Source organism: Fukomys damarensis, unplaced genomic scaffold (genome assembly GCF_012274545.1).
Source record: "Fukomys damarensis isolate Sample0158 unplaced genomic scaffold, DMR_v1.0_HiC HiC_scaffold_24, whole genome shotgun sequence".
NCBI classification, from domain to species: Eukaryota; Metazoa; Chordata; class Mammalia; order Rodentia; family Bathyergidae; genus Fukomys; species Fukomys damarensis.
Window position 1 is genome coordinate 12,364,239 of NW_022900936.1, and position 27,204 is coordinate 12,391,442.

General features: G+C 34.8%; 1 pseudogene; it reads right to left on the reverse strand.

Moving 5' to 3' along the window:
* Window positions 1–4,829: 4,829 nt before the first annotated feature.
* Window positions 4,830–25,995, reverse strand: LOC117287479 (annotated as a pseudogene).
* Window positions 25,996–27,204: the final 1,209 nt, after the last annotated feature.

Sequence of the window (27,204 nt, forward strand, 5' to 3'; positions counted from 1 at the left end):
GTGCATGTATGGAGCAATGCTGCTTTGTAGGCAGTGCATCATTTAAAACCTTAATGCATGTGGGTAATAATGTAGCCAGATTAGATGGAGATAATGGGAGTGAGAGTCACATGAAATGATGTATTATGAGCAATTTAGACAAAACTGGTGAACAGATATTAGCTTTTATCTTTTCTTGTAAAATATTTGAATACTTTTGTTTGATATACTTCACAAAGAAGAATAAGGTGCAAAGGCAATAAGAAATGTTTCTGCCTTCGGAACTATGCTTCTCCAATTTTTAACATCTTAGTCCATCTAAGCACATTTCACTTTATCTCCTACCTTGTGCTCCTTCTCTTACTTGTACCATCTGATTCTAGTCAATGTACATCCTAATCCTATAAATGCCATTTTTCAGTCATGTAGATACTATAGGGTTATGATGTTGACATTTCATTCGTGTAATCAGCTCCCCTCTGGCACAAGACAATCTCTTTCTCTAGGGCTTCATCTTCTCTATGGCTGCCCATGGATTTGCTTGGATATTCTTCAACATCAACAAGTGGTGGGAGACTATTTTTAGCTTCCTCAACTTTTCATTGAAAAGGAGGTGCTTTGTGCAGATCAATAGAAGCTTGTACTCTTGGAAAGTCTAAACCATTCATTAGAGAAGACTCACCTTATGATTATTTTTAAGATCAACTGTAGCATGTCATGTGTCCTTTAATATTCAGCTCATTGTCAGATGGAAGGACACAGTCACATTTGCTGAGAATATGAGGAATACAGGGAGAAACTTCATTGAGTGAAGTCTAGTTTGGGATAGAGTGTGCAAAGAGCATCCTTTAATGCATTTAATGTATACATGCTGATAAAGCAATGCTGACATTTTAGCATGTATTCAGGGTAATTGTATTCATTAAACCTACTTTTATCTGAAAGAGGCACGGCAACATAAAGTGATGGAAAACTTCAATGGTTTTTTATTTTTATTTTGAAGCATAGTCTCCCTAAGTTGCTAATTTGCCCAGGCTTGGCTTCAACTTATGACCTTCCTGCCTCAGCCTCTTAAGATGCCTAGATTACAGCTGTACATTGCCATGCGGGCTTTGTTTTTTTAAATACAATGTATTTAAAACATTTATATTTAAAGTAATTATCAATATTTGAGAATTTAAACACACCCCTTTATTTTTTATCTTTGTTTTTTTCTGTACTTATGTTTTGTTTGTTTCTTCAAATAATTGTTTTCCATATTTATGCCATTCCTAAGTGTTGACATTACTATGTAATTGAAACTACAAGACATGACTTTGTATATCTGGGAAACTGGTGTCTCGTAATTATTGAATATATTTTCAAAAAATGAATACTTACTCAAAACAGCCAAAATGCTTTCTGGAAAAATGTGTCTGTTTCTGAGAACAAAGAAATCTCTGTATGGCCTGTATTTTAATTTTCTGTGAAAAACAGAAATATTAATAATGTCAGAAAATGAATCAATCTCTTAATAAAAAAGATGAATTTCACTGAAATATCATCCAATAGAATTGTTTCTGATAGTTCATAATGTAGCCTCAGTGGGTTAAAAAAAATTGAAGTAAATAAAAATAGGATCATACAGAAGCAAAGCAATAAATGGTTTTATTAAAATATGCAGTGTCAGGAATAAACCCAGAAAAACACACCAAAATGGTATCATGGAAGAAGGGATTCCTTCTGTATAAATTATTAATAATTAAGATTATTATTAGTTATTATTTTGGTTTATGTAAACTAGGTTTAGTAGGAGGAAGACGTTGATAGTGCAGTTCCTGTAGTTTATTGGAAAGCACAGATTTATTTATTGTTACTTGGGAAGATGTGGGGAGGCAAGTAAGGCAGTGTCTTCAAGTCATAATTATTCCAACAAAATGGGAATAAAGAAAGATGAATTAAAAAAAAATAAATACTGACCATGAATTATCTTGATCTTAATATTAAATTTACATTTTTTGTCCATAAATGCTGTTGAATTACAAACTATATGGAATTAAAATTAAACATAACAAGAAAAAAATTAAAATGTCACAACATATTTCATGCACAATGTGGTATTACACATTTCACCTTCTGCAGCTGTCTCCCCATGTGTCCTGTCAGCTTAGATTGAGTTGGACCCTTTATGATGAGAGACTGAGTGAAGAACCTAGGGAACCCAGTCAGAGGCAACAAAGACGAGGAAGAGGCCAATAATCATGGCTGCTCTTGGAGTCTTTCCATAGAATCCACAGGGTCAGAATCTTCCAGAAAAGGACAGTATCACCTGTGTCCACCCACACCCCGGTGACACTCCAAGACACCATAGTAATTAGTGTAGAATTTCATGGATTCAGGAGGGGATGACTCAGTCGTGGAACAGAAAAACACTGCCCCAGATAGGTTAGAACCATCTCCGTAAGACATCATTTTATTCTTAATAGTGGATTAAAAAAACCAAGGCCAGTATTTACCACATTCCACCCAACTTTAATCCAAAAACTTAGTCTTCAAATAAGCAGTTCCACTGCTCCCTAAACTTCTGTGTTTTCTGACTTTTCCAGTTTCACTGATTTGGTATGGCTTGTTTCAATATGTCTTTCTCTTTCTTCTTCCCTAATTAGGTTAGGACAGAAAAGTTGGCTATTATTATAGTCATGAATCTCTCCCTCCCTACTGAACTCCAATTACATGTATGCTTCTCCTTCTGGTGAATTATGACAGCTCCTTTACAACTCTTTCATATTCTACTTTCTTTATTTTACATTATGGTACTATTTTCTGTCTCTCAAAAAATGTGTAAAACTCTGTTTATCTTTAATAACTGGAACTTTTCATAAAATAAATGTATTTAATTCTTACATACATTACTGATTTTCTGTTTTTAAGAACTAAATTTTAAGTTTTTATTTTGATATATTTCTCCAATTTTAGTAGACATTTTATAAGTTTCTTTATATTAAATCAAAATTTTCTCATTTGCAAAGTCCAATTTATAAGTCATATTTTGATTAACTTTTATTATCTGTTGTTTTTTGGATGCTTCCATAGGGTTCCAGATCTCCATTTTTTATTAGTACATATTAGCAGTACATAATATTTACATTTCCCATATGAAGTTGATATGTGTGCAAAGCATATCTGAATTATTTTTTTCATCCTGGTTCCTTCCCCTTTTCTTCTCCGTCCAGCTCTTGATTTTTTTCTCAGTATATTATAATTGTGGAGGATCCAGAAATATATTTTATTTAACTATTTAGCTTCGTTATTCCTAAACTATTACAATAGCTCTGATTATTCTAATCCAATGAGGAATAACATAAAATGAGGCTCCTGACATTTAAGTAATGGTCTGTTTTTGTCTGTTGAGAGTCACCTAAGGGGAATGCTATATTTTCTTTTTTAAGTGAGGATATTTTTTCTTAACTGGCAGTGAATTCTAGTGATAGCTTTCTTATCTTGATGTGGAAAAAAAGTTTGTCAAATTTTCAAATTATCTTCTCGGTCAGTCAGGCAGCTAAACCTAGTTATGTCAGAATTTATAAAATATATCAGGGGGAAACCTGACTCTTCTTAGGCCCAGTATGCTCCCAGCATGCTCTTATAAGGATTGTGCACACCTGTGTCTCCAAATGTGTGTTGCCATCCCAAGAAAAAAATAACCAAACCAAACCAAAGACAGCTAAAAATCCCATGACCCTCTCCTTGGTGGCCTCTTGCCTGGATCTTAGAATCAAGAAATGCCCAGTTTCAACTTACTTTTGGACAATTTAAACAATTTCAAAGCATTGTTTCCTTTATTACTTATGATTTTTCAGTCAGCATTTCATTGAACATAATGCTGTCAGTCACACTAATCGACAGGTAGGCACATTTTTATTCTGGGGAAAATTAGGATGCATAGGCAAACACATTGATAAAGACCACACTTTGAGGTAAAACAAATGATATAATATTAGTTTGATGCTGTGCAGCTATCTCACACTTTTGAGACATTTACTTTCTATGCATAATATCTCTATATATCTATATATATATTCTAAGTAGAATGAACTGGAATATTTTGAAGTGTTTGGCTGCCATGTAAGTCTGAATGTCATTAGTAGTGCTGACATTTTCAATATGAAAATATTTATAGTCATTCTGTAGTCAGAGTATTTTTTGAAAATTGAGAAATATTTCACAGAGGAAGACCTCCAGCAGAAGTTATAATCCAACCACAGGTGTCACAAGTGACACAAAGCATACAATTACTTAAAATTTTAAGTCATCTGATTTGAAAAGAAAATTAAGGTAGAAGATAACTTTTTCTAATATTTAGATGAAGAGAATAATATAAAAATGTAGGCAAGGTTTGTATGGTCTGTTGAAAAGAATTAATGTTTTAGATCTCTAATGACCAAAAGAGACATTTCATATGCACATTCTGCCCTGCCCCATAAATAACCACAAACTTGTGACTAATCCCCTAAAATATGCAAATATGTGTCTGATTGATAGAAACTATCTAGTAGAAACATAGCAAAGATATGTTTACAATAAAATAAAATTTAATTATATAAAAGTTTAAAGTTTTACATAAAAGTTTAAAGTCAAATTTGATCACAGTTTCACAGGATTATAAAATTAAATCAGTAACTTTTCTACAAAATAGCACACAGTCCAAATAATGATAATGAATCACAGTGACATGCTGAATTTCATTTATTTTTCTGAGAAGTAATAGTTGTTATTTTGGGAGATATATTAAAATTGTCATGTGTGATGAAAATTGAAAATACCTGGTAAATAGCAGGTTAGAGCCATTAGGCTAAGAGACTGGAAATTCCTCAGTAGAAGCCATGGGACCAGTATCTTCTACAGCACGGGGGGTGGCAACAGCCACAACCATAGCCCCAGTAGCCACCATAGACATAGCCACAGCCATAGCCACAGCCTAGGCCACCATAGCCATAGCTCAGGTCACTGTAGTAGTTGTCCTAGTAGCTCATGGTGTCAGGAGTGTACTTTTCAGCTGAGGATCAGACAGTAGGTGTCTTGTGTCTGGATGTCACTTCTGCCTAGATCCTTTCATACCTCTTGGTGGAGGGTGTCACATCATTCATATGATCTCACTATGAGCTTCAGACCAGGTCATAACTATGTACGTTACCGAGAAATCAAGGCCCTCACAACTGGAAATAATTTTGCTCCTATGTGAGGATTCTATAAAGGAGGCCTTGAAGTGAGATTGTTGTTCTATTTTTAAGGCTGTAGCTCATTCTATATTTAGTAAGTTAAATACATATGAGTTGATTACATGGCATGATTCAATTTATGAAATTAGATATATAATATGCATGTTAACTTCACACCTAAACGTATCTCCTTAAACCATACTTCATCTCCAAATAAAGATAACAAAAATTCATAATTCCTCCTAACATAATACAACTACCCCCATACACCTAGAAACATAATAATCCCTTCCTCAAAGTCTTAACATTTACAGTACTTTTGAAAAGAACAAATTACTCCAGAAACTGAAGGCAAACTCTTAGTCATGAACCACTATGAAAAACAAAAAAAAAACAAGTTACATGGAACAAAGCAAAAATGGCCACTATGAAAGGGAAGAATAGAGGAATATGAAAGCATTGGACCAAAACAATGCTGAAACCCAAGAGGACAATCATTAAGTCCTAGAGCTCCACAAACATCATCTGGGATGCACGGTGGTAAAATGGAAGTTCCAAATGGCCCAGGGAGCCCCACTCCTACGGCTTTACTATTGTACACTCTGTGGCCTCTGTGGTGGGCTGGCTCTACTTCGGGTCTGCAGTTTTCCTCCACAAGCATTCCAAATTTCTGGCTTCTCTGATTTTTGCGGGGTGGTCACTGTAGATTTGGCTTCCTTCCCACAGATTCATTTACTGCCCCCGGAGGCTATCCTTGTTTGCTCTTCCAGCCCTTCCTTTGAAATCTGCATGGAAGCCTTCCTGACTCCACGACTCTTACATTCTGTATACAAGTCAAAGCAGCATCAGATGGCTGAAGTCAAGGCCCACTTCTAGCTCAATTTTAGCTGCGCTTCTTTGGTTAAAGGCTTCATGGGCATCTGAATACCTAGGTGGCTAAGCACAGAGAAAGGAATCTGGGGAACCACTTACCTAGGAGGACTTTTTTTTTTTCCAGTACTGGGGATTGAGCTTGGGTCCGTGCTCTTGCAAGGAATCTCCAGCCCTGCTAGGAGGTCTTTTTAGGGCAAGCATCCAAAGGACATTGGACTGTTTAGGAAATTTCCTCCACCAGATTGATTAACTTGCCACTTTAAAGCTCAGTCTCCTTTAAAGTCTCAGGATACGTCCAAAATGCACATAAATTTTCTGCCAGAGAATAACATACATGGCCTTTAGTCCAATTACCAATAGAGTTCTTCTACCCAAATGAAGCCTCCTGAGCCCTGCTTTTACTGCCCACTTTCCTGTTAGCACAAAACACCCTTTAGGCTCTGCTTATCACACGTTAGAGCTTCTCCAGCTCACATCTCCAAACCTGATCAAAAACCTCCCACAAACCAGTTCCAAAGGCTCCTATAGTCTATAGTCACGTGTCGTCACATTCTCCACCTCCTTTTCAGCATTAGTCTTCTATATTAGTCACCTTTCTCAGTGCTAGATACAACACCCAACACCTACCATTTGAAGGAGGAAAGCTTTAGCTGATTCACGTTTTTAATCTACTATCAGCTGGCTCCAAGGCAGAAACATCAAGGGGAAGAACACGAAGGAGCAAAGCTTCTCAGGTCATGATAGCAAGGAAGCAGAGCATGGAAACAGCACCCGAGGAACTGTGCAGGGTATAGTACTCAGTGTCACACCTCCATGACCACACAAACACACCCAGGAGCAGGATTCACCCAAACACTCCCAGGCGCACGCTAAATCCAGTTGAGAGACAGATCTGGGTTAACGGTCGCAAACACTGATTACTGTTCCTTTTTCTTCTGTAATGGATTCTTTCGTCCATAGCATGAAACATAGGAATTGGTGAAGGGACATTAGAGAAATGTCCTGCTTTTTTAAAAGAAAAGTTAAAGTTTCCTTTCTTTTTAAATAAGAAAATAAATCATTTTTATTCATTGGGTAAAACTTTTTATCTAGTACTAAACATTTTGGATATTTATTCCAATAATTAAGACAGATTTTTGTTGCCCAAGTAATGTTTGGCAGGGATGTTTCTCTGTTAGAATCTCGCTATCGGCATTAATTTAGGGATGAGAATGTCCTTCAATAATAGAGGACTTGGCTAACGTGTAGCAAGTCCTACTTCAATCTCTAGTTTTGGGAAAAAGAGAATTAAGCTTTCAAATAGGATGACTAAACAATTTTTTGGTAAGATATTATAATTTCTCAGAAATCAGATATCCAAGATGTTATATTTCTTGGAAATCTACTTAACAAAGGCAATTTTTGTCTGATTCATATCATATCCTTTAAAGTTCCATTGTCTCATTGTTATTTCTGGATATCATTGAGATTTTAAGACAAAAGTATAATAAATAGGAAAAATCCACTTTGGGGACTTCAAAGGAAAATGAAGAATCACAGGATCTGAGAAATCATGCTAAAAGACTAAGGCAGTGACTCCAGCCACTAGAGAGAGTTATTCTGGGCCAGTGTGTTAGTAAAATTTTCTATCACTACACTGAAATTCTTCACATAATCAACTTACAAATGGTAAAAGGTTATTTTTGTTTACTTCTTTGGAGGGTGCAGTCCATGGTCTACTGCCCTTGGTCCTTGGAGACAAAATGAGAACAGGTGGTGGAGCAAAACTGTGCCTCTCGTAGTTAGGAAACAACAGAGTAAAAGGAAGGCAGTAGTGTGCCAGAATCTATTCTGGAAATGTTCCACTTTGGGTGAAGGACCTCCCTGTAGCCTCCAGCTCTCAAGTTTTCCAGAATCTCCCCTAACAGTACCCTTGGCATCACACCTTTAATACAAAGTCTTTTGAGAGACATTTAAGATCTAAACTCTAGCAGCTCATCAATAGTAGATTTTACTGAAATATTTTAACTTCAAACATGAGAAAACAAGCAGCTGACTGCCAAGATTTTATCTATATTGTACCTGCCATCTGGATGGCGGGTAGAGAGTAGGTTTCTTCTCTTCTCTTTTGCTAAGAAACTCAGCCAACATTTATAGCACCAGTAAATTGATGAGGTAGGATTTGTTTAATAATGGTAGAAAAAAAGGACTTTTGGATGACAAGAACATCATTTTAAAATTTAGAATATGAGACAACCTGATCAAGTGTAACTATGGCTTCTGAATCACATGGTTCCAGGTTAGTAATGACCTTAGATTTAAAAAATAGATGTTCAGATTGTTAAAATTTTAAGTATACCAAAACTTCAGGAGCTTTCCAAAGACACTGTTATTCAGTATTTTTTTCTCTTTGTCTCTATCTCTGTGTTTCGCACTATATATCTCTGTTCTTCTCTCTGACATATACATATACATAAAAAATCAGAAGGAAAAGAATGGAAGACATTAATATAAATATGATGAAGTGCAAATTTAAAAGAGAGCATAGCTTATCAAAATTATCTATTTTTTCATATGAAACAATGTACATAAAGAGAAATAATAAGGTGTAAAGCTTTTGTATAAATTATAAGTTATCCCATTTAGATTGATATTAGAAATATTGAATCTGCATCATTTTCTTCATAATATTCAGAGATGAACTTGTTATTTTTGATATGAGTACTGATGTGAGGTTAGTTAGGAAACAAGTAGGTTTGCCCTGTAGGTCAAGCTGCTTAGGCAGAACTTTAATAGAACCACATGGACCAGAATATTGTCCTACAAATAAGCAGCCCATAATTGAAGATTGGGCATCACAGAGGTTTCCATTATGGCTCGTGTGGTCAGAAATTGAAAGTCCACCAAGAAAAGAGAATTGGCTTTCTCAGATTGAATGTTGACAATTTACAGGGCAGAGTCTTAAATATTCTCTTGTTGGTTTCATAACATATACATGGTGCTGTACTTGTAATTCAGAATAATCACTCAAGATATTAGCAGTCAACAAACAGGTGATTCATTGCATTTTTTTTAAATAATGTATCAACATGTTTTTTATCTTGTGTTCAAAAGTAAATAAAATTTACTTTATTTAAAGGTAATTTGTTCAACCCAATCTCATTAATTTGGTGTACTGTCCAAAAGAATTGATTATTATCTATTAGATACCTATCATATTTAAGAATGGTTAGAAAAAAAAGGTTGCCCAAGCCTGGATTTCCTATCACTCCTGCAGATTCCCTAAGGCAGTGGCCTATACAATTTATCATCATTTAGATGGTGAGACTCAGCTGATCAGTGTGTGTATAGAACTGCAAGGCTCCAATTCCTCTCTCATGCTCCCATTTGAACTAACGGAATTCATTAAGGTTAGACAGTTTTCTGTGTACCATCATTTAAGAAAATGACATTCCCTCATTTAGGTGATATTCACTGAGGGCCACCTCTATGCTAACGACTTTTACATTAATGAATTATATTGCTATTATTGAGATTAGGTTACTCAATTCAGACCTGTTTTCTCATTCACAGAATTATGTGCTATAAATTATGGCAAAGTTGCAAAGCCATTTGAAAATGTTAAATTATTCCTGGAAGCTGCATTAAATTCAATTATTTTAATTGCAGACATCCAAAGCTGAGATGACGAATAGATACTTCCAAAATGTTTGCTGTAGGATGAGGGGTTTTGTAACATCATACAAATGAAATAAAAACATGAGCAGAATCTACAGATAAAGTGAATGCACTCTGTGTTAGATATTTGAGGTAGCAAATATTAAAATAATAGTTTCCTAAATTAAAAATAAATCCTATGCAAAATAGTAAAGACATTTAGCAAAATAGAAATATGCACGAGTTTGGACTAGTCTAAATAATTTCTAGAAATCCTAATATTGTAGACATAACAAATTTGCTGATAAGAAGACAAAAAGTGAAATTTCAAACTTGTGAATCTCAAAATATATGCATGTGTTAGGGAATTGATCATGTTAAAGTATTTTGTGACACCTCCATTTTGGGCTGGACTTCCGGGTTCTTCTACCCCTAAACCCTTGTCTTAAGTTTCCTTTTCCCCAAGACCACGTCAGTACATAGAATTGAAAGTTAGGGCTTCTGCAAGGTGCGAACTTTAAAAGGCAACATGGCTTGCGATAGGTTAAGGATGGCCTACCCCACCCTAATGGGACAGTCTTTAGCTCCAAGCCCTTAAATAGGCCAGCACTCCCTTATCTCTCTCCCTCTCTGCTCTCTCTCTGCTGTCTCTCTCTGCTTTCTCTCTGCTCTCTCTCTGCTCTTTCTCTGCTCCGCTCCCCTGAATAAAATCTCCAGTTGGACCTCTCCGTGTGCATGGCCTAGTTGTTGAGAGTGGCTGTTCCCTTTGAGCACGTTCCTGTTCCCTACATATATACACGGCCAATTAATTCTCAGATTGCAAATCAGAGTGAGTTTGGATTTGCAGGTATAGAAATTACTCCTATAATTGATTCTCAGGAATTATCATCACTCTTAGATTTTTTTTTTTCCCTGCAGAGTGAGCTCTGTACAGTGTTTGATGAGTCAGAAACCCATGGATCTTCAATTGTCATTTGACAGAACCAGTGCTTTGTGAAAGGCACATCTTCACTTCAATGAGATGCCCCAGGGCTGTCTTTGAGGTGAACATTTATATGTAGGGGAGGTCGCCTTATCTTATCCCTTATGGTGCTCGATGTCAAAAGTACCACACTGTATGAACAAAAAGCACAGCAAAGTGTTTGATTGAATGAAATTTTGCTACAGATGATAGTTGAAGAACATCATAAGATCATATACACAAGTATACCCCTGAATTGATGTATTTTATCAACTATTACATACATTTTTTTTCCATTTTGTTTAAAGTTTACAAGGATAGCTGGTGTCAATCACTTCTGATTATCTCATCAGATGAGGTAAAAGAGCTCTCAATATACTTAAGTTGAATTTGTTCCATAAATATCTATTGTTTATGACAATCTAGTAAGTACTATTTTAGGATGATAGATTATTATCTTTTATTAGCATTTTTAGACATCAAATGATTCTTAATAGAAGATTTTAGAAATTTTCAGTTGAATACTGTAGTGCATATTGTGTTTAAATGGTTCATCACATTACATGATGTTGCATATATTCCAGGATCCAAAATCATTTCCAATTTTTCTTTCAGTTTTGCCACATGCATTGGCCTTTTAAAATGTCTTTGGTATTGTTCGCATTTCAAATATAAATAGGTAAACACTCAAATTTTATTCCAAATATTAAAGTTTTTTACCAATTAAAATTTTTAAGAAACCATGCATTCAAAATGAGAAACCAGCAGATTTCATCAGAGAGAATGCTATTTCCCACTGTTTTGAACTAGGATATTGGCACTGGAGGAAATCTGAAGTGGGTAGGAAAATGAATTTGTGCATCTTCACAGGAAATGCTAGAATTACTAATAAGAATCCAGTGAATGAAAGAATGAAGGAAAGGGAATGAAGTAGTTTCTGATGTTGAAGTTTCCATTTCATTGAGATGTAAATTACTCACTTCACCTGAATAGTGATCTGTATTAGACATTCAAGCATTGTACATTTAAGCAGGCTCTGAATGGAGAGCTGGAGCCAACATGTTTCAGATCAGAGTCTGTTTTACTATCTTTTTGCATTTAGTGACTTAAATCAGAAATAGTGGAGATAATATCTAAACTGGGAAAATCTGAGGACACCACAGATCAGAGTTTCTCTTGTCCTCCCAAGAATGGTTTGCCAGCAGGCCAGGGAGGCACATGGGAAGTATATGTTTGTTGAGGGTGAAGATGTGGAAATGAGCTATCCATGCAGAAATGTGAAAAGAGAGAGCAAGGGTCTAAGATATGATAATTGGAGGTAGAGACAACTAAACAATCACAAGACAAAATTTTGAATAAATTGAAAAGATACACTTGCTTTTCTAACATCACTGTTGCCTCAGGGTGCTCCAAAGAATGTTCTTACTTTTGTATTTTCTTTCACCCCATTAAATGTATTAGGTCACCTAAAACACATCCAGACACATGGACACACACACACACACACACACACACACAAAGAGAGAGAGAGAGAGAGAGAGAGAGAGAGAGAGGAAGATAAGTAAATTTAAATTCTATAAATCCACATTTTCAATAAGATGAAATTTTATTAGAATAAAAATTTACATTTTCTCACTTAAAAGTTGTTAATAAAAAATTTTAATGGTAGCACAATATCAAAGAAAAAGGTTTTCCAAAAATTTGTGAAATGTTTGAGATGATTTCAGGGACCAAAGAAGAGTTGTAAATCTCAATTGTTTTAGATACTTCAGGATGAATTTGACATTTTGGAATAGAGGAAGTATCCACACGAGGATTCCTGAAGATAGGTCCAGAGAGCCCAAATGAAGACGACCAGTGACTTGAGCTTTCTGAGTTTCTCAGTAAAAACCATTAGACCAGTCTGTCTTACAGCAAGAGGACCAGCAGAAGCCATATTCAGAACTGCCACAGCCACACCCATAGACTAGAGTACCATAGCCCCAGCCATAGCCAAGGAAACCACAGCCAGGCCAGGAAAGCTGCATCCCAGACCTCCTCCATATTAGTTGCTATAGTAGCATGTGGTGTTAGAAGTGGGAAATTGTGGTGAGAGCAGGGAATGTTCCTACACCATCTACACTGGTCTTTTTCATACATGTTCAGAGGTAGGAGGGACACATAAAAAGATCTACGGATTGCATAAAGTATTTCCTACTAATTTGTATTGGTGTACTTCCTGAATCTTTGTTTCATAAAACAACATAAAACTCTTGTAAGCAAGACATCTTTGTAACTGAGTCTACATTCCTATGATAAAATCATGTGCTTTTAAAGTGTTTTCCTTATTTCCATATAAAAGTCATACTTTTTTTTTTTTTGGTTTTTTTGAAACAGGGTCTCACTATGTAGTTGAGACTGACCTTGAACTCACTGTGTAGCCCAGGCTGGTCTTGAGCTCACAGTGAGCCTCCTGCCTTAGCCTCCCAAGTGCTGGGATTACAGGCATGGCTAACACCTTTTGTTTATTTTGAAGTATTTGACAACTTTTTGCCTAGTTGAATCATTGACTAAATTTTAAATGTTGATATTTAAATTGAGATCATTACTTATGCATCTGTTTTGTAGGGATCTTCTACAAAGAGAAAAATGACCTTCGAGACAGGTAAATATTTCTTGCTTGTTATTTACTTTAATAAGTAAGTTCCCATGCATACATATAAGTACATTAAATATTGAAGCTACATAAACATATTCCAAGAACTGTTTAATAACTGTCAATATTGTGCCATTCCCTTTCTTCCTATATAACATTTGGAGTTTATTTTTTTAGTTTTGTTGAATATATTAAAATAAATCCTAGAGAATGCAGCATTTTCTCATAATACTTTATCATAAACATGTGACTTGTAACCGTGTTGCTTTGTGAATATCTGTATATATTCTACATCAATTAAGATGTAACTTAGGTATACACTCTCACTCACTCAGTAATCACAAAGGAAATTCAAATTAAAAACCCCTGGGCTACCAGAGCCTCCTTAGTCCTGAAAATTAACACCTTCTGAAGAAAGGTGTTTTTCCATACTTTCAAAACAAAGTAGTCATGCGGTCAAGTTTTGGGTCTTGATCTTATTTGGTAGTCACCTGGGGGAGTCAGAAGCACTTCATGAAGACAGAAGGAGTTCATGTAAATTCTAGACTGTATTTTAGAGAAATGTGTGATGAATGAAATATCTTCACTAAATAACTTTAATATTTGAGGTGTTCTTCAATGACACGACTCCAGCTTAGGCTGCAAGCAAGGGATATTTATGTGGAGAACAATAAATGTTGTAAAGTATTCAACTGATTTAAAACTGGTAGGATCAGGTTTGGATGACTCAGCACTAGTTCAACTCTTTCTAATGTTGTCCTTACCAGAAACTTGATCAGTCAGAGCACCTTGGCCAGAGGGGTTTTGTTTATATTTAATTACAACCAGTAATAAGTGTTTGCAAGAGATATGAAGGTTAGAGTATGTCAAAAATCATGTTATACTTGTGGCAAAAAAAGGAGTCATGCTGGGTGTGGTGGCGCAGGCCTATTATCCCAGCACTCAGGAGGCTGAGGTAGGAGGATCACTGTGAGTTCAAGACCAGCCTAGGCTACACAGTGAGTTCCAGGTCAGTGTCAACTACATAGTGAGACCCTGTTTCAAAAAACAAAAAACAACAACAACAAAAAAAAAAAAGGAGTTGACTTCAGATATTTGTAAGGATGTCGATATTGTTGATATTTTCCTAAGAATTACTCATCTCATAAAGAGGGAAAACCCACCAAATTAAAATTATTTTCCCTTTAATTTCTATAATTTTGTGATTTTTGAAGTTTAGCAGAGAATATATAAAGTAGTGAGCATATTCACTACTTACTGCTCTCTTGCACTTCTAGTGGTTGGGGAGTACTATTTTCACTCACTATATATGTAATGTGTATTCATTTTTTTCTGATGAAACATTGTTGGTTAGTGCAGTAGCACATTTCTAAAGACAAGTGCATAAATAAATAATGTATTAATTAATGGGAGCAACTTTTGTTTTGTGTTACACTTTAAATAACGAGTTTGATGTTCTCAGTAATTTTCTTGTCAGGGTAGATTCTTGTAAAAATTGCTTAGTTTATTTTCTTGTTTTCTCTCTATCCTTAATCAGAAGATATTTCTTAATGTTGATTATTTTTCCTAATCTCTAATGAATGAAACTTTTCTGAATGTACCTGTACCTATTCTAGAATCAATAGAAAGAATTTATAATATTATTTAGATTGCTTACTAAAATGGTGTGAATTATTTATTCTTTCTTATATTTATGGGTACTATAATATGATTTTCCCTCTTCTCTTAACTATAATTGGAATACATTTCCACAACTAAAATCTATTCTAATCTTCAGACTTGCTTCGGCCAATAAACTACTGTAAAAGAATGCTGATCATAAATAACCCCCAAAAGATACTCCCCTGAATCCTATATCTCAAATGTTGAAATCTTTGAAGATTGAATCATTAAAGAATAAAATCTCCCGTGTCTAGTACCACCAAAAGTATACTTCTTAAACATTTAATTCCAAACTATTGAATTTCCAAAGAACAAAATGGAAATGCTGAAAAACTCAATTCTCATTTTTTTTTTCAATTCTCATTTTTGAGAAGTACACTTAAGAGGAGTAGGAGGTCAAATTCTGGGAAAAGGAGCTAGCCATGTTCCTCCAGCAACGGCAAAAGCTTCAGCTAAAAAATTTGCCTACATTAATATTTCTTCCACCAGATAAAAATTACAAGAGCTTTTAATGCCTTTCAGCTATATATACTTGAAGAAGCCAGGGAAATCACTGATTCTGAAATAATTTGTGTGCATGGTAGACTAAGATACACAACAGTATGGCTGTTCAATCAATAGTATGATTTTTGCCAAATTTATGGTGTGTATCTCAGCACTTAATGGATGGATTTGAATGTACCAAAAATAACACCAGAAAGATAGAAAATAAGCACAGAAGATAGAAATTTTGAAAAGGAATCATCCTCATGATGTATATCAAATCACAGATGAATTTCAAAACACAGTGACATGTAGAGAATGGATGTTAGCACATCCTCTGAAGGAAGCTATGCCCTACAAGGGAGACAGAAAAAAAGAAAGAAGTATCTATTTGTTCATTGCAATGGAGGATTCAAAATATAATTACTGTAGTTCCCAATTGTGAATTTTGCTCAGTACTTAGACAATCTCTGTATAATTTCACATAATCTATCCCTGTGCAAAGTTTTTCATATGCCAAAGTTTGTTTTTAATTTTTTCTTTTTCTTTCAAAAATTTCTACCACTATATTGAGTTACTAGTATTATTCTTATAATTTTCACACTGTGTATTCCAGCTTCACAAACTTTATTAATGTGGAAGTATACATTGCTTTTTAAATTTTAAGACAGTTCTAATTTTTATGCAGGTTTTGCAAATTCTACATCATAAAAGCCTATTGTCATATTATAAGTTATATGTACACATTGTGTGTATGTAAAAATATTGAAAGTTCCTCTGTAAGTGAAAAAATGTGTACATATGTGAAAGAAAATGTTTCAGGATCTTTTCTCAGATAACTTCATACATGGTAATATTGTTAACTCATTTTTAATATCAAATTTAGCCATTTTTCAATAGACTTAATAAAGTATTTCAGATGATCACATTAAAAAGCTAGGTATTACAAATTACCAACAACAGTTATGTGTTTATATCTTGCTTTTTTGGTCTTTATCTTTATGAGTATTGTCCATCTACAGTTATGGACACCTAGTTGTTGGCAGTGTGCCTAGTTTGTTGTTATTCCCCATTTTATTGAATAAACTACCCTGTGAAATTATTTGCAATGTTTTGATGTGTCTTTCAGGTAAATATCTTTTTAAAGATGTAAATAAAGGGGCCAGGATTTAGCTCAGTGGTGCCATTGCCTGCCTCACAAGGTCCTGAGTTTGGTCCCAGTAAAAAAAGGAAAAAATGTAAATAAATTTTCTTTAAATGAGTTTAAGTACTTTTTGGCAGAATCTTATAGTTGGGATTTTTATAATTTGACATTTTCAGTTTTAGGGATTTTTATCTTTTGGGACATCTATATTTGGGATTGTGTGGCCTAAACACTCAAAGGAGGCATTGATTTCTGGATTGGACCTCAAGAAGTCTCCAACTTTTTACCGATTGTCTTGGAACCCAGCGACAGCTGTCAGGAGGGTCATTCTGGCTTCATCTCCAGGAGAATAAGTGATTACATTAAAGGAAACTGAAGCAGTCACCATACGGCTAGCCAAGCCCCATGCATGTAAGTGCCCAACATGCAAGGGAGCATCCCATCTAAGAATGCACCTCACTTTGACCTGTGGGGGCTGGAAAATTGAATGAAGCTACTTACAGTGTGATAAATTGCTCAGCTGATGGTAAAAAGCTGACATAACAAATAGTTGATATAATTTTATTTGATCTGCAGATATCCACCAAGATGTAATAATATGTTTAAGCTCAAACTTTTTCATTTTCTCCATGCTACTGAAGCATTTTCTTCATTTTCATCAGAGAAGGTTTGCCACTAAATTTTTTTGAAGTATTCAGATTCATAAAATTGTTAACAAAATAAACAGCTTGAAATTCTAAAACAGTATGTCTAAGCAATGTATGCTTCTTTTTTTATATCAATATTTTCTTCTGTTTGTATATTTAAAACACAAATATTTTGCATAGTTTCAAAGCTACAACTTTAAACCATGGATGATAAAAATGAAAAGGATGACATTTAATTTCATTGCTAAAATTGTATTTTCATGAAAACTACTGAAGCACCACTCTAAGAACATATTAAGGAATTGATAAGGGTTTTTCCAATGGTGTACAGGAAACACCACTGTTATATTTTTGTTAGGGAATTTTACATACACAATCCCATTCTTTCATCATCAACATCAGAGAGTTTTATACTGTATTTCTTTATTATATATCCATGGACCCAGGAATATACAGTGGTGGAGTACAAACCTTAATGAATTTGTCATTTTCCCTGACCTGATGTTGACAAGTCTTTGAATTTAAGTATTGAGCTTCTGGGTAGAGATAAATGTATAAACATTTTAGTAGTCATCCTTTCTCACATGCTCCAATTTTAAAAGTATAAAATATGTTTAAAGGTAGAGCAGCCTTAATCGTTAATTAATTTGTCTTCACTTTCTTCTTTAAAGTGAAAACAAAACTTATTTTCTGAGGAACTGTCCTAGGTGCTGAATCACGTAAATTATATCAATAGTACTGCATTCTTGTAATTGTCTTATTTCTCTCATAAAATGGGTTGTGATATTTGCACAAATCTTTTTGTGAAAATTCCACTATATCAGAGAGATACATAGTTTAAAATACTTTATATGATGAGGAACGAGCTGTGGCTTCCAACTCATTTGGCAAATCATAAATGCTCTTCTTATCTTTTAACTTATTTTAAAAATTAATTTAAATTTGCAATTCTCACTCCATTTTTGGCCACATATATTTTTCTTAAAGAATAATATTTGCAACATTCAATATATTCACATTTCTAAGTTCAAAACCCTTAATTATTTTTGGGAAAGGTTCATAATTAAAATGAAGGTCAAAGTGGCATAAAATAGAAGATCAAAATGTAACTTAGGTTGATGTTGAAATCACACGTTTATTTAATATAAACATTTTTATATTCTTAAAAGCAGATCTGTGAATATAGAGCTTATAACCACTCTTCCTTGAAATCTTGACCTAATTTTTTCCCAATGTGCTCCTGTGTTAGTAGAGTGGCATACACTCAAAACTTTAAAGGTAAAAATGATGCTCAGACCAACTGTGTATGCTGACATTGGACATGACAGATGTTTGGAGAAAACAAGGGAATTATTTAAAGTGAGGTGAAGTAGAAATACAAATACAAAAACAAAGAAGTACAGTTCTAAATACTCAAATGTATAGGAAAAGAGCTGTAGAGCCCAAGATTGTTGAAAACAGAACATGGTGATATGAAATACGCATACTGTTGTAGGATTTTATTCATGAAATATTTAGCATATAGGCTAGTACTTTAATACCACTAGGTAAGGATGATTGTGGCAATGATAGATTCATCAGAATTATTTTATTTAGAAATAGCTTGTCCTTAGGCCTTTGACATCTTATACCATGTAAGTAATGTTTTTGTCACAATCGCATCTTCTCATACATATGTATCCATAACAAGTGTAGCAAACATAATAAAAAGATAGAAATATGGTCAATACAGGAGATTTTATGGAAAATTGAAATGAAATTATTCTCACAGGAGGAATGTTGGACAAATTACATGCAGGGTAATAAACATTTTATATTAAAAAGCAAGAAAAATCCCTCTATAAAGAAAAACATTCCAGATGCTTACATGCAATTGAGATGATGAATGCAGAATTTAAACTATTATTTTCACATCAATTAGTCTAACATAGACTGCTGTTATGCAAAAAAGAAAAGAACCCAGAAAGTAGAGTCCGGAAAAAGAAGGACAGGAATCCCAGCATGTCTGTACAAGACTCTCAGTAGAACCCCTAGGACCAGCAACTCTCACAGCAAAATGGGCAGCAATAGCTTATCCAGAGCCTCTACAGACACAGCTGCAGCTCAGCCTTCCATAGCCACAGCCATGTCCTAACTCTCCATAGTAATTGCTATGGTAGCATATGGTGTCAAAGTGGAAGGTTGAAAGAAGTATTGACTTCATTGTGAATGTTCCTGTTGTCCTAGGGCCTTTATACACCCTCAGTGGTGGCTACATCAAACCACAGGGGGGATGGGCCTCAGAATTCACTCTAGTTTGCATAAGAGAATCCCCTAGCATTTTCCTTTAGGAAAATAATTCTCATAGACTAAATATATTCTGCTTTCAGTCAAGAGTCTCATGATTAAACTATATGACTTAATTTATACAAGTAAATAATTGCTGTGTCTGAAAATCTGTGTCAAATAAGGCTGATTAGTAAAATTTAATGGCCAGATGTTATAGAATTAACCAAAGCTAATTACTCATCTGAGTATGTATTGCATAGGCAGATATTTTACCTGAAATAAAACATTTTAACATGATTTCTATGTGTTTTGTTGTGTCATGTCATTTTTTCCTGCCTAAGGAAAATAATCTCATCAATACTTCATAATGGACAGACTGATGTGATGTATATTCAAATGCTACTATAAAGGTATTCATCTATAATTTAATATATCTGGAAGTTTTATGATTATCTGATAAAATAAAATATCAATTTATGTATTTGATTTCTTTATGAGATGTTGAAAGACTGATCTTTCCATACAAAATAGATGAAGACATTTAAGTAAGGAACAAACCCAGTCTTCCACCTTACCAAAGGAAAATTCTTGGGGAAATGAGGTGGAAAAGTCTGATGACAAACCACCTGGACACCTGAACTGATAGCACAGGAAGTACAAAAACAGATGAATTAAAAATAGAATTAAATTCAAAACAGAATTAATTTCCCAGATAACTACAGAGATGGTGAACAGAATAAAAGACATGATAAGAGACTCTAGAACAGAAACTGATTTAAAAAAAAATAGATGAGTTCAGGACCATGATGGAAGTCATGAATACTCAGTATAGGAAAGAAATGGAAACCATGAACTTCCAATGTAGGAAAGAAATAAAAATCCATGAAAGTTTCAAACTGATATCCAAGAGATTATAGACTCTGTTGAAAGTATACACAGCATACTGAGCCAATCTGAAGACAGGATATCAAATATAGAATAGAGGATGATGGTAAGTGACTATGAAAAGAAAGAGCTCTTAAAAATAGGAAGGGACCATGAGAAATCAATCCAATAGCTCCTAAATGACACAAAGAATAATAATATAAGACTGAGAGGAGTCCACAAAAAAAGGAGAAAGTACAAATGACATAAAAACTGTTCACAAAATTAATGATAGAAAACTTTCCAAATAGAACAAAATAATTTGATATACAGATAAGTGAGGCATATAGGACTCCAACTAGTTATGATTAAAAAAAAATACTATACCTTGGGCTGGGGATTTAGCTCAGTGGTTCCAGAGCCTGCCTTGAAAGTGCAAGGACCCGAGTTTGATCACCAGTACCCCCCCACACACACTCACAAAAACAACAAACAAACAAAAAAACTACCCTGGACATATAATAGTCAAGATCCCAGAAGCCCAAAAGAAGTATAAACTACTACAAGTAGATAGAAAAAAGAAACAAATCACATACAAAGGAAGACAATTAGAATCACAACATATTTTTCAACACAGACCCTCAAGTCAAGGAGAGCCTGGAGTGAGGTGTTTCAAGCCCTAAAAGAAAACAACCTCCAAGCAAGACTGGTATTTTGTGCAGAACTATCTTTTGAAATTGATGGGGAAATAAGATATTTTTACAACAAAACTTCATGAATACGAAATAAGCACTCCAAATTATTTTTAAAGAATATCCTAGAAAAATACAATGAAGGGCACAATTCCATAAGGCCCAACAAAACAAATCCAAAATATTTAATCAGGCAAGGCAAAAAATTAAAGGTAGGGGGGGAAAATAAAAAAGAGGCAGAAAAGAAAATAATATGACAATGATAAGTCAATACATATTAGTTATAACCATCAGTGTTAATGGCCTTAATTCACCAATCAAAAGAAACAGAGTGGCAGAATGGATTAAGAAGCAAAATCCAACGATATTCTGTATACAAGAAACACACTTAGTTAAAAAAGAAATGCATAAACTGAAAGTAAAAGGATAGAAAACACTTCTCCATGCAAAAGGAACCTGGAAAAATGCAGGGGTAGCTATTTTACTTTCAGACAAAGTAAATTTCAAACCAAAACTAAATAAGAGAGACAAAGAAGGTCACTATATCCTTGTAAAAGGAACAATTCAAGAGGAAGAGATGACAATCATAAATATATGTGCACCAAATACTAATGCCCTCACCTATACAAAACAAATATTAAGGGATATGAGACACCAAATAAACACTGATACAATTGTAATGGTAGACCTCAATATTCCACTGTCACAAATAGACAGATCATCTAGAGAAAAAATGAACAACAAAATACTAGCACTGAACCAAATTTTTGAATATGGACTTAATAGATATCTACAGAGTGTTCCACCTCATAAAATCATAATATACCCTCTTTTTGGCTGCACATGGGTCATTCTCCAAAATTGACCATGCTGCTTCATCGAACATGTTTAAGTAAATGTAAAGGAATTGAAGTTATCCCTTGTATATTATCAGACCATAGTGCAATTAAACTGGAGATAAACGGCATAAGAAACCCCAAGAGCTTCACAAATACATGGAAATTGAGTAACACTCTCCTGAACAACCAGTTGGCCACAGAGGGAATTAAAGAATAAATTAGACAGTTTTCATAACTTAATTCTAATGCCAGCATGACATATAGGAATTTATGGGACACAATGATAACAATTCCAAGAGGGAAATTTATAGCAGTGAATTCTAACACTTGGAAAACAGAGTGAGCTCAAACAACCTATTAATGAATCTTAAACTCCTAGAAAAAGAAGAGCAAGAAAAATGCAAAGCTCATATAAGGGAGGAAATGATAGAGATCAGAGGAGAAATTAATGCAAAGGGGACTAAGAGAATGATATAAACAATCAACAAATAAAAGAGTTGTTTTTCTGAAAGAATAAATAAAATTGATAAACCCATAATCAACCTTATCAAAAGGAGGAAAATAAAGGCTCAAATCATGCAATTATGAATGAAAAAGGTGAAGTCACAACAGATCTAGCAGAAATCCAGGGGATCAGTACTGACTTCAAGAACCTGTACTCTAATAAAATGGAAAATACAGAGGAAATCGACAGATTTCTAGATACGTATGCATAACCAAAGTTGAATGAAGAAGATATAAAAATTCTAAGCACTCCAATTACAATCAGTGAAATTGAAAACATAATTAAAAATTTACCAACAAAGAAAAGCCTCAATAGCTTCATTGCTGAATTCTAAAAGACATTTAAAGAAGAACTACTGCCACCACTCTTTAAACCTTTCAATTAAATCAAAAGGGAAGGAATACTTCCAAATTCATTCCTGGAAGCAAGTGTTACTTTGATTCCAAAATCAGGGAAAGACCCAACCAAAAAGGAGAACTATAAGCCAATCTCGTAAATGAACATAGGTGCAAAAATCCTCAATAAAATACTGGCAAACAATACAGAAGGCCATCAAGAAGACATACACCCTAACCAAGCCAGATTTATCCCAGGGATGTAAGGATGGTTCAACATATGTAAATCAATAAATGTAATATACTACATTACCAGAATCAAGGACAAAAACTATACGATCATATTAATAGATGCAGAAAAAGCATTTGACAAATTTCAACAACCATTCATGATAAAAATCCTGCAGAAAATTGGAATAGAAGGTCTTTATCACAACTTGGTAAAGACTATGAAAAACCAATAGCCAACATCATAATAAATGGTCAAAAACTGAAAACCTTCATGCTAAAATCAACCAAGACAAGGATGTCCACTATCACCACTCCTGTTCAAAATAGTTTTGGAAACATTATCCACAGAGATTAGACAAGAGAAAGAAATCAAAGCAATACAGATAGGAAAGGAAGAAGTTAAACTGTTATTATTTTCTGACAATATAATATTCTATATAGAAGACATGGAAAAATCTTCCAAAAGACTTCAGATTCAGTAGTGTAATAGGTATATGATCAACAACCAAAAATCAGTAGCCTTCTTGTACACAAATAACAGACTTACTGAGAGGGAAATTAGGTAAATGATTCCTTTCACAATAGCACCCCCCAAAAAAAAGAAATATCTAGGAAGCAATCTGACAGAGGAAGCAAAAGACCTTTATACTGAGAACTATGACACTCTGAAAAAGAGACTGAAGAGGATATAAGAAAATTGAAAGACATCCCTTGTTCCTGGGTAGGAAGATCTAACACAGTGAAAAATGGCCATACTTCCAAAAATGCTATACAGATTCAATGGAATCCAGATTGAAATCCCAACAGTATATTTCACAGAACTAAACTAAAACTCATTTGGAACCAGAAGAGACCTAGAATAGCAAAAGCCGTTCTAGGCAACAGAGACATGGCAGGTGGTATCACAATCCTCAACTTGAAACTATACTACAAAGCCACTGGGATAAAAAAGCATGGTACTGGAAAAAAAACACATCAAAGGATAAATGGAATAGAAAAAACAACAGACATACTCAACCACCTTATCTTTGTCAAAGAAGCCAACTATCCTCACTGGCAGAAAGATAACCTCTTTAATAAATGGTGTTGAAAAAACTGGTTTTCAACTTGCCAAAGAGTAAAACTAGTTCCCTATCTTTCAACAGGTAAAATCCAAGTGGAGTAAAGATCTAAATATTTAAACAGAAACACTAAACATGCTGGAAGATAAATTAGGTAGAACTCTTGAAGACATTGGCATGGGAAAAAACTTTAGTAGCACAGGAACTAGTACAAAGAATCAACATCTGGGATGTCATCTTTTAAAAAAGCTTCTGCACTGCAAGAGAAACCCCCAATAAAGCTAAGAGACAATCTGAAATGTGGAAATATTTTTTTAATAACTGCTCCACAAAGGTCTACTATCTAGAATATATAAAGAACTAAAACAAATCAGACTCCCCACTTATAAAAACCCAATTCAAAAATGGGCATCTGAAATGATTACATTTCTCAGGCAAAGAAATAAAGGCAGTAAATAAATTTATGAAAAATGTTCAACATCACTGGTCATTCGATAGATGCAGATGAAAACAACACTGAGATTCCACCTCACCCCAGAAAGAATGGCTACTGTCAAGTAATCAACCAATAACAAATGCTGGCAGGGTCGTGGGGAGAAAGGAGCCCTTCTCCATTGTCGGTGGGACTGCAGACTGGTGCAACCACTGTGGAAATGAATATGGAGATACCTTAAAGAACTAGGATTAGAGGTCCCAATTAATCCAGCTATTCCCCTTCTGGGTTGGGTATCTTCCCAAAAGAATTAGAATTATTTATGCCACACTGATATATTCACACCCATGTTTATAGCAGCACAGTTTGTAATAGCTAAAACTTGGAAACAGCCCATTTGCCTATCAACTGGAGACTAGATAAAGAAGACATGGTTTTTCTTATAAAATGGAGTACTACTTAGCCATAAAGAATGAGAAACTAGAGTCATTTATAGGAAAATAGGGTCATACTCTTAAGTGAAATTAATAGGGTACACATGTGTATATGTCAAATATTTTTTCTGTTATGAAAACTGAAAGTGTAAGGATCAAATTGTATAATTAATATTATGACATAGAAGAAAAGGACCAAAAAAGTAGGGGAAATGGGAGGGGTAGGGAAATGTATGTAGGGAAAAGGAAAAATATGAGAAAAGGAAAAAAATGGAAACAAAGTCTTTGTGAATATGGAAGGGTAGAGGGGGAGAATGGAGGGCAGGGGATGGGCAAAAAATAAGAAATGAGTTACGTCACGTAAAGGTACAAGATCCCAATGATGACTGTAATTGTATTGTATACCCAAAATGTACGAATAACCTTAATGGGGGTGGGAGAAAATAGATGGGCATTGAAAATATTTATTGTTTTTCTTTATCTCATTATACTAAATTTATCTGCAGCCACGTAGGCCTTCTCCTTGGATAGTACAGTAGTTGTAAGAACAATTGTACATATGCTTCCCCTATTGCTTCTTCAGTGTTTGAGTTGTCCTGGGCATCCAGGGTTAGGAAAGCTGATCGCCTGCATGCAGCCTTTTGAACTCCTCTTGGCTTCTTCACATTGAACCTTGGGCCTGAAGCCCTTCCCTACCTAGAAATAAACAGCTACCCTCACAGGCCTCTGCTGGCCTCGATGCTTTGTGCGGTATTTTCTTTCCCCTTTTCAGCTTCAACATGTAGTTCTTTCTTCTGCTTAGTGTGTAAGTCAGTGACCTAGCCTTCGATACTTCAGACTCTATGGGAGAAGGTGGCATGGTCTTTTCTGCTACAGCACCTAAGGGTGGGCACAGGAAAATTTCTCTGCGTGAAAAATCTTGGGATCTGCTAGACACAATGGGTTATCACAGACTGATCATGTGCTGTATGAGTAAAAGCATTCTTCTACTCAGAGTTTCTTCTGCTTTCCGTGGTGATTTTCACACCAAGATTCAGTGGGCAGAAGCATTTGGATTTCTGTGACTGGCGGCTGGCCCGAAAACTTCCAAAGACTGCCGAGTTCTTCCCTGGCATTTCCGTCTGATATGGGCTGTTCTGCTTGACAAGGATTGAGGAAAAAGGCAGTCAGAATCCCCACAGAGAGCCAATAGTTACATGAGTGGTGTTTTTTAATTATGGTCCGAAAACAATGAAGCAAGTTGCTGATGCAGAGAATACTTTTCACTAGTGAAATGGCTTAGATTCTCTCCTAAAAGAGGTAACAAATCAGGTTGGGCTTTAAGATTAACCTTTCCACTCCATGTCTGAAGTGCTTCTTTCTGAGACTGGCTAGAAAGTGGATGGAGGAGTAAAATAGGTTTGCTTTGAAAAAAACTGAAAAAAGCAAGCAGAAAGCTTGCTGAGTTCAGTTGACTGAAACCTGGCCAGACCATGATATTCATATGGATATCTTGACAAATATTAAAGGTAAACATAGCTGCATTACAGAATTCATCCACCAAGTATGAAACATTATATTTGAAAAAGATGATCCTACATGAGACTGAATGATTTTTCTCATAAAGAAATGACAAATATTTGAGATAAATAAGTTTACGGTGATTCAAATTTAAGACAACTGCACCTATACTGAAGCATTTTAAGTTGTCAAAGCCCATTAATATATAGCATTTAAAAATATTTTATTTTATTTTGCAAAAAGCCTTTATTTTATTTTGGTCCAAGTAGAGCATCTTATTTTTTATTACATTTTATTTATAACATTTTGAATCAATTAAATAAAGATGATAAAAGACTGATCAATCTTAACTGAGAGATCAAGAAGAGCGGTCATCATGGTCCCTTGTTTTGAGTCTATTTACAGTTGTGAGGTCGTTGCGTGACTTTTTCCTCTTAGCTAAAGCTGTGCAGTTTTAAGTACTGAACAGTGAACACACAAAAAGTCACTGACGATACTTTCTGGATAAATTAATATTATTTGTACATCAACAATCCCGAGATAGTATCTATCTCTCTCTTCTCACATCCTGTTCGAGTAAAATATGGAGTTTCAGGGAGAAATTTTCCACATTCCTTACTGTTGTTACCATATCTACTTGAAATGATTTATTAGACAGTAACTCTTCTAGCTGTAGGGCTAGAATCCCATACCAATAATATTGCATGGAATAATATTTTTTAAATTATTCGCTGCCTTAGCATTCTTCACTCTGTAGGGACCTTTGGGAAACATGCAGCATTCCAGAGGAAGAACCGGAAGAGTTTTTAGAGCTAGTTGCTGAG